The 8,830-nt window shown below is 40.4% G+C and overlaps 1 long non-coding RNA gene across 2 annotated transcripts in view; it reads left to right on the top strand.

The window, feature by feature from the left end:
• The window catches only part of LOC123609572, a 28,952-nt gene extending 20,512 nt beyond the window's left edge, over window positions 1–8,440 (top strand). The window contains exons 2-3 of one of the 2 annotated variants that reach the window (XR_006717829.1): window positions 3,113–3,256; window positions 7,984–8,440. This is a non-coding gene — a long non-coding RNA (uncharacterized LOC123609572). Of the gene's footprint in view, window positions 1–3,112; window positions 5,997–7,983 lie in introns of those variants that run through there. The other variant, XR_006717828.1, reaches the window with a different exon arrangement.
• The last annotated feature ends 390 nt before the right edge of the window (window positions 8,441–8,830 follow it).

Here is an 8,830-nt window from a genome sequence, read left to right on the forward strand (position 1 = left end):
CTTCCCATGTAATGTAACATACCAAATAGACAAGCCTAATTAGTCAAAAAGACTTCATTTATGATTAAAATCTGGGGGAAGTTTCAAAGTACATTCCTAGATAGGATCACAGATGATTATAAATTTAATATTTACATTTAACCAAGGTGGCAGTGAGGGATTGTATAGGAAGTTACATAGTTGTTAGCAAAACCCAGCTTCTTTAATACTGACAAGTTTCATTTCTATTGAGTAATCAAAGACCTGATAAAGACAACACATAGAAGCTTTAGTTTTCTGGGCAGATCAAGAAGAAAAAAACTTTGTTTACACTTTCTTACTAAGAGCAGACCAACAAAAAAAACTTTCTCTTTTTAACAGAGAGAAAGGCAGATTTTTATCTTTACCAGTGTTCTTTTATTATTTTTTTTATTTTTTATTTATTTTTTAATGTTTACTTCTGAGACAGAGAGAGAGCATGAGTGGGGGAGGGGCAGAGAGGGAGACACGGAATCCAAAGCAGGCTCCAGGCTGTGAGCTGTCAACACAGAGCCTGATGCGGGGCTCGAACTCACAAACCATGAGATCATGACCTGAGCCAAAGTCGGTTGCTCAACCGAATGAGCCACCCAGGCGCCCCACTAGTGTACTTTTAAAATCCATCCATTTCGGTCTTAGTCCTGACCACTATAATATTCTTCTCCAAAGATTTTCCTTCACAAACCTTCTAAAACTTTCTTTTTCTGTCAACAAAATGTATTCCTATTTCTTATACCTTCTTTACACATTTCTGACTTCTGTGCATACAAAGTTGCTTTCCTTATCATTTCCATCAGTCCTAATTACATTTAGCAGAATTTTAACTGAGAAACCTTAGTCTCCAGTGAAAATTAAGTAGTAACCAATTGTGAACTATCTGTCACATAACAATTCCTTGGATTGGCAAATTTATAAATGCTTTTCATAATTTCTAAAAACATATGTTTTCCCATAGTACAATCTTTCAGTAAGGCATAAAATGTGTTTACCAACAGACTCAAGTATCCTCAGTTTCTCCATGATGGGAGGCCAAAAGCACAAACTTATTCATTAACTCATGCTTTAGTATTTTATCTTCTTTGGAAAAGATTTAGATAGCCAGTGAGTTCAACCCAACTTATCATTTAACTTAGCATAACTTTATAAAGTTTCAGGTTACCAAAGATTTTGAAAGCTACTTAAAAATTTTACCTAGCGGCGCGTGGGTGGCTCAGTAGGTTGAGTGTTGGACTTTGGCTCAGGTCATGATCTCGCAGTCTGTGAGTTCAAGCCCTGCATCGGGCTCTGTGCTGACAGCTCAAAGCCTGGAGCCTACTTCAGATTCTGTGACTCCCTCTCCCTCTGCCCCTCCCCCACTCATGCTATGTCTCTCTGTCTCTCTCTCTGTCAAAAATAAATAAACATTAAAAAAAATGTTTTTTATACCTACTTGTTCTTAACAATTACCCATGAAAACTCTTATGAGACAGACAAAATTAACCATCATTTTAAGCCATTTTTGCTGACAAATTGCAACAGAGGTAACATGAGCTTATTTGACCTTTAGTAAACCTTGGTGAAATAGTTTTATATTTAATGTTGATAACTCTATAGACATGTCTATCATAATTAAACTAACAAACTTACATTAGCCTTAATACAGAATATGTTGCACCAATGCCCAGTAAAAGTCAATCAATTGTTTCCCCATGATTGATTTTACTTGGGGCACCTGTGGGGAAATCTGAAGTGGGCAGTTTAAGTCCAGGGGAATTCTTGGGCCCCTTCATGCTGATTTGGGAAGTGCTTCAGCTTGAACCTCATAAGGAGGTGGCCTAACAGCTTAGAGTGCTCTTTGCTCCTTGTGAGGGAAGGAGGAACAAGAGCCAATGGCACTGGAGGATGGTATCAGAGCCAGTTGATTCAAGCCATGACCATGGTGGTGCAGAAACAGCAGGAGGGGGAAGAGGGGGCAGAAGAGGTGAGGTGCCACCATCAGGGCTGGAGGTGGATAAAAGGCCAGACAGAAGAAAGAGGACTCCAGGTCCTAAAGCTCATCAACTTGGACAGATGAACAGATAGATGCACGTTTTCTTTCCATCAACAAAAAGTGAAAACAGGCAGTCCATGTTGAGATGGAGAAAACAGGGAAACAAAAGGAGTTTCAGCAGCTGCTTGGAAATATTCCTTAAAGTCCCCATCCTGAGGTAGACTAACCACAGACAATTGGCTCCAATTATCATAGCCATTAACCTGGAAACGAATAAGGGAGAAGCCCCCACATACAACAAGTGTCAGACAACATTCATCTAGTCCTCTCAAGATGTATTTCAAATCTGATACACACAGAAGAAGAAGCAAAGAGGAGATGAATTACTCAGGACAAAAAGGGAGGCATGTACATGATCTTGGCAGCAACCTGTTTTTAAGAGAGGCAAAAAGGGGGCACATAGAGAACATGACAGAACACAGATGATATAGCGGATTAACAGAAGCTTCTACTTCTGTAGAAACAGCTGAACTGATGGTGGATTTGAGGAGTAGAGGGGGAGGAGAGGGGTGTTCTCAGGCCCCCTAAAGATGTATGGACAGATCAGGATTTGGGTACAGGGCCATAACAACCTAACCATACGGCATTTTGGTCAATTTTTCTGGTCATACTTCTCCATTCTCTAGTTTATATTGAGGCCAACATAGTTACAAAAGAAGCTGATTTGGGAAGGAAGCATATGAGGTGTTGGAGTCAAACTGTTTCCAGTTTCTCAAGATACATCCAACGAGAGTGTTGGATAGGATTAAGGGTTTAGAGGAAAGATAAACAGTGAGTCTCCTGGGCTAGAGGCATCCTTGCTGAACCCCAAGAACATTGCCTTGGATAGGCTGGGCCCCTGGGGCATCTCTTTGGATCCATCAAACTATCATCCCTGGTGCAGGTGGGCATCCCCGCCCAACCTGCTTACCTCTTTGGCCTGGCATGCATCCTGAAGAGGGAACCCCTGCCCATCCTTCTTTTCAATCAACATGAGTTTCCTTGGGAAATGGGAGAAAAGTCTCCCCTACACTGAGATTGCATTTAATCTGGTGAACCAATGGTTTTTGTTTCTTTCATTTTTAGGCCTTTTTCCCCAGTAGATCAGAAGAAAGAGAGAGTAGAACAAAGGAGAACAGTGACTAAGCAATTCTCCAGCACAAGAAAGGCAAGAGTTGGAGACTTACTGATGAAGAGGTCCCTTCATGGTCACCAAAAAGATGTTGCCGGGTAAACTGGGGAGACCACAGGCCCTGGAGCCTCAACCCAGCCAGACCCAAACGAATAGCTGAAGGTTCTTGGTCATGGAAAGGAATTCAAGGACAGACATGTAGCACAGCAGATGAGTAACAGAAACAGGAAAGTTTATTAAAGTAAAAAACACTCAGGAGTTCTGAGAGGGGAAAGCAAGCTGCACATCCTGGGGGTTGGGTTTCTACCTTTTATTGACAGTTGTTAACTAGGGGGCAGAATATTTATTATTTGGGGTGGGAAGTAGGGTTTTGAACTTTTTCTTTTCTTTTCTTGTCTTTATTTATTTATTTATTTATTTATTTATTTATTTTTTAATGCTTATTTATTTTTGAAAGAGAGAGACACAGAGCATGAGCAGGGGAGGGGCAGAGAGAGAGAGAGGGAGACGCAGAATCCGAAGCAGACTCCAGGCTCCATTCTGTCATCACAGAGCCTGATGCTGGGCTCAAACCCACGAACTGCAAGATCATATGACCTGAGCTGAAGTTGGTGGCTTAACCAACTGAGCCACCTAGGCACCCCTGGAGTTTTTTCTTTAAATCCAAATTGACTCCAATGTGTTAGGAGACAGCGAAAGAGAGAATCCTTCCTTTGGGATTGAGGAAGTTGATCCCATAGTTAAATCTTACAAAGCAAAGAGAGTACATTAACTAAGAGTCCATTACTAAAATCCCCCGTGGTTTCCGAATGGTATCCCATCAGGAATATTGTTGAATGTTCCTGGAGTTCAGAGTGGCAAGAGGCATCCCTCTTCTTGACCACTCTAACACCTCTGTACTACCTGAGAGGGAATGTCGACCTCCCTTCACTTCCCTCCTGCATCCTAGGCTACATTAGGGGCCGGTAGATGGACTGAAATACAAGAAACATTGAGGCTGCCTCTTTCAATTTTGAGGGAGTAAATATATTTGGCAACGAATAATAATACCCCTTGCAAGCTTCTAGATATAGTGTTAATGGATGGGGGTAAAGGTCCTGGCCTTTGTTGAGAAAGGCAGCTATTTCATATCATATCAAACATCATATATCTAAGCTAGAAGTACTTTCAATCTGAGAGCAGGAATGCCAAACAGCCCATGGGGAAGGACAAATGAGAGACATGAGAAAACAAAAGTGTGGAACTCCTAGTTCTAATCTGGGCAACTTTCTTGTGAGCTTTATCCATGGAGCGGTCCCAAAGGAGTGGTCCCCTGTTGAGTGAATGACCCAACTGGGTAATAGCTCGAACCAGTCCCTTTCAGGATGTATGAGGTTGGATTTAACTTGGATTTCATGCTCATCGAGGGATCCTGCCAGGTTATTTTGGAGGAAACCTTACAGGCAAGTCTTAGGATCAGCGGCTACCTAATAGCATGTATGGCCATCCTGTGTCCAAAGAATACAAGTATTAAAAGAACAGGTAAAACAAGGAGATCCTGATTTCTGAGCCCAATGCTATTACAGCCAAGATACTAGTGTCTGGCCAGATGGCAGGAATTTGTCTCTCCCCATAGTGTAGCCACAGGCAAGAGGTTCTCTCCTGAGCATTTGGACAAGGCATCTTCTGAAGTGTTGTATTATTCAGGTAATCTCTGAAAAAGAAACAAAGAAGGCTTACCAAGCTACTTTTGGATTCACTTTGTCACTGTCACCATAATGGGCCACCAAAACTGATGTTGGGGTCATGGAGTACAATGGTCAAGGAATAATTCTTGAGATGTTTATGGTGCAACTTAGTAACTTTATTTAAGTAGCATGGGGACAGGACCCGTGGGCAGTAAGAGCTGCACTGTTTGCCGTGTAAGGCTGGTGGTTATATACTTAGTAATCAAAGGGGAGGGGGCATGTAGGAAGAGAGTATCAGTTACAAAAGTTTCTTTGAATTTCTTTGAATTTGTACTCCTAAAACTACTTTTGCAAGGTTCTTCTGGTGCTTATCATTCAGTTCAATATTAACTATTGGTCAGATATACAGGCAGTCATGAGACCCTTAAAGAATGTAGCAACCAGCATGTATTTGATCCTTATTGAAACAGTGTAGGCATTAGGTCAACCTTCAGGGCAAAGGGCAAACATCTCTCTGCTTCTGTCCCTCATCATAATGACCTTATATTCATAAGATAACTTGGGAGAAACTTGTGTACAATATTAAGGATTCACATTCAAGTACTTGTGGTATTTGCATTAATGTTTATGGACCTTCAAAAACATTTGTAATCTTTCCATGGATTTTCAGTATGTTTCAAGTATTTTATATATTGATATTGTAAATGATAATTTTTTTGAATTATACTTTCCAACAGGCTGTTGTTGGTAAATGGAAAATCTATTGCTTTTATATATTATTTTGTAATTACCCACATTTCTGAACTTAATGGTTTTTCAGTTTACTCTCCCAATTTTTAAGGAAGATAATTAAGTCTCCAATAAGAATACTTTAATTGCTTCTTTTCCAATGTATATTTAGGCTCTTTAATTGTATATTATCTTATTATATTGGATATGACTATCTAGAAAATATAAATAATAATAGTGGTTATAGTGGGAAATTTGTTTAATTCTTGATATCATAGGAATAGTTCAGTAAGTGTTATGTTGATGGTTGATTTGCAATAGACATTCTTTAGCATAAGTATCTTTCTATGCCTAGGTTCTGATGATTCGTTTGTTTTTGTATCTATACAGGATTGATTGTTCAATTTTATCAAATGTCAATAATAAAAATGACCATATGGTTTATTTCCTTTGGCCTATAAGCATGATAAATTTGAATATACTTTAAAATATTAAGCTATCTTTGCATTCTTGATTGGTCACAGTGTATTATTTTTTTACTGTTTCATACTAAATTTTTACATTCCGTATTGAGACTCTGGAAGTCTTAAAACTTTTTTCAGAAACTCTTCCTATATCCAATATGCTCCTAAACCAACCTCTCAGAAGAAAGACATTTTTTTCCCTTTGTGCTTTGTCCAATATCAAAGGAAGCTTCCAAGTTCCAAGTAGGTCAGGCTACTAATATCTACAAATCAATTCTTATAAAGTCATTTTACTAAGTAATTACTCTCTACTATACATTGGATTAAGATAAATATTTTATTTAAGCTTTAAATCTATCCTTAGTTTCTCATCAAAAATATACTATAGTGAGAAATCAACAAAATCTTAAACAATATCCCTATAACAAAGACCTTTACAGCTGTTGAAAAAACTCTCTGCCTGTGATGATAATTTTCAAACACAGACAAAAGTAGTAAGAGGAGTATAATGAATCTTCCTATGTCCATCACAAAGCTTCAATAACTGCCAAAATTTGGCCATTCTCACAACCTATTCTTACCACTTTTATTTTTTTCTGGAGATTAAAAAAAAATTTTTTTGGGGGGCGCCTGGGTGGCGCAGTCGGTTAAGCGTCCGACTTCAGCCAGGTCACGATCTCGCGGTCCGTGAGTTCGAGCCCCGCGTCGGGCTCTGGGCTGATGGCTCAGAGCCTGGAGCCTGTTTCCGATTCTGTGTCTCCCTCTCTCTCTGCCCTTCCCCCGTTCATGCTCTGTCTCTCTCTGTCTCAAAAATAAATAAACGTTTATTTATTTTTGGGACAGAGAGAGACAGAGCATGAACGGCGGAGGGTCAGAGAGAGAGAGACACACACACAGAATCTGAAAAAGGCTCCAGGCTCTGAGCTGTCAGCACAGAGCCCGACGCGGGGCTTGAACTCACGAACTGTGAGATCATGACCTGAGACGAAGTCGGACGCTTAACCGACTGAGCCACCCAGGCGCCCCTGGAGATTTTTTTAATGTTTTTTTTTTTTTTTAACGTTTATTTTTGAGAGAGAGACAGAGACAGAGATAGAGCATGAGCCGGGGAGGGATAGAAACAGGGGGAGACACAGAAACTGAAGCAGGCTCCAGGCTCTGAGCTCTCAACACAGATCCCAATGTGGGGCTCAAAGCCATGAACTGTGAGATCATGACCTGAGCTGAAGTCGGATGGTTAACCAACTGAGCCACCCAGGCGCCCCTAATGCTTATTTATTTTTGAGAGAGAGACAGAGAGAGAGAGAGAGAGAGAGAGAGAGAGAGAAAACAAGGGGGGGGAGGGGCAGAGAGAGAGGGGAACTGAGGATCTGAAGCTGGCTCTGCACTGATAGCAGTGAACCTGATGTGAGGCTCAAACACATGAACCGTGACATCACGACCTCACCTGATGTCAGATGCTCAACCGACTGAGACCCCCCAGTCACTCCTGGAGATCTGTCAACACAAATTCCAGATATCATAGTATTTCATCTATAAATTCTTCAGCATTATACCCGATTCTTATTGAGTTCCTGCAAACTGAGAGCATAATCACAAAGCACAATTCATCATAAAGGTTTAAAACAGTGTGAACAAAATTCACGGTGTTGTGAATGTCTGGAACTACATAATCCACAAAACTGGGTACTGCATACCCTTTAATGAATCCCACACGGACTTTGTTTTACTCACATGAGTTTTTGGTAAGAATTAGGGAGAGGGAACAATGTTCAAGGTTATATGTTTTGGCAATAACTTAAGAGTGCAAATTATTTTTGTTGCCAGTTACGAGAGGTCCAGTGAACAGAAAGTAGATTTGGCACCCTTGTAGAAAAATTATATAGCCTAACCAGAATTCATGACACCTAGTCTCTGCACATGAGCTCTTGACAGGATTCACTAAGCTGAACTGTCTCTCCTCAGAATGGTGTCTCTTAAAAGTGGACAGCCAGAGTGAAGGAGCCAGATAAAGAAGAGTACATCCTTCATGATGTCACTTATATGAAGGTGTAGAAAATGCAAATTAATCTATAGTGTTGGTAAGAGGATCAGTGGTTGCTTGGGAATGGGTGTGGGGAAGAGCAGAAAGAAAGGAATTACATAAGGGAATGAAAACTTCTGGGATGTTCACTTATTGATTATGGTGATGGTTTCACAGAGATTTACATCTGACAAAACTTATCAAAGTGCAGACTTTAAATCTGTCCAGTTTATTTTATATCAAGTATACCTTCATAAATATGTTTTTTCAAAAAACACAGCTGAAGGACAGTGTGCTGGAAAGCATGCAGATGCCCTTCCAGAGGTGTGTGCTCATAACTCCAGGCACAGGTCATAAGTGGAACTTGAAACAAGAAGAAATAGGAGTCTGCAAGCTGACAACTATGAGCCCACAAGTTAAGGAAACCACCCTCCAGGTATACAATCCATTCTTTGGGTGGAGTCCTAACCATCCAGTTCGTTGAGTCAAGGGTGGAGACCTAAGGCCTGGTTTTCCTGGGGTTTTCTTCAGGCAGCCTGATAAAACTCCCAGCTTCTTTGTACAACAGGACAATTTTTGTGTACCTGGACCTTGTCATGCTCAGGTGAAGATGAGAACGTGGTGTTTGTTTCTGGCCTCTGTCTGAATATAAAAGCTAAAAAGGAATAAAGTTGAGCATGGGAATTATTTGGTACTGTATCTCTAAGAATTGTGTTGGGCATTTGGTGGAATTTAGCTATCAGGCAGAAGTTATCAGTCAGACACTAGGATCTGGAATTTTGACTGTCA

Source organism: Leopardus geoffroyi, chromosome B2, assembly GCF_018350155.1.
Source record: "Leopardus geoffroyi isolate Oge1 chromosome B2, O.geoffroyi_Oge1_pat1.0, whole genome shotgun sequence".
Taxonomy (NCBI): domain Eukaryota; kingdom Metazoa; phylum Chordata; class Mammalia; order Carnivora; family Felidae; genus Leopardus; species Leopardus geoffroyi.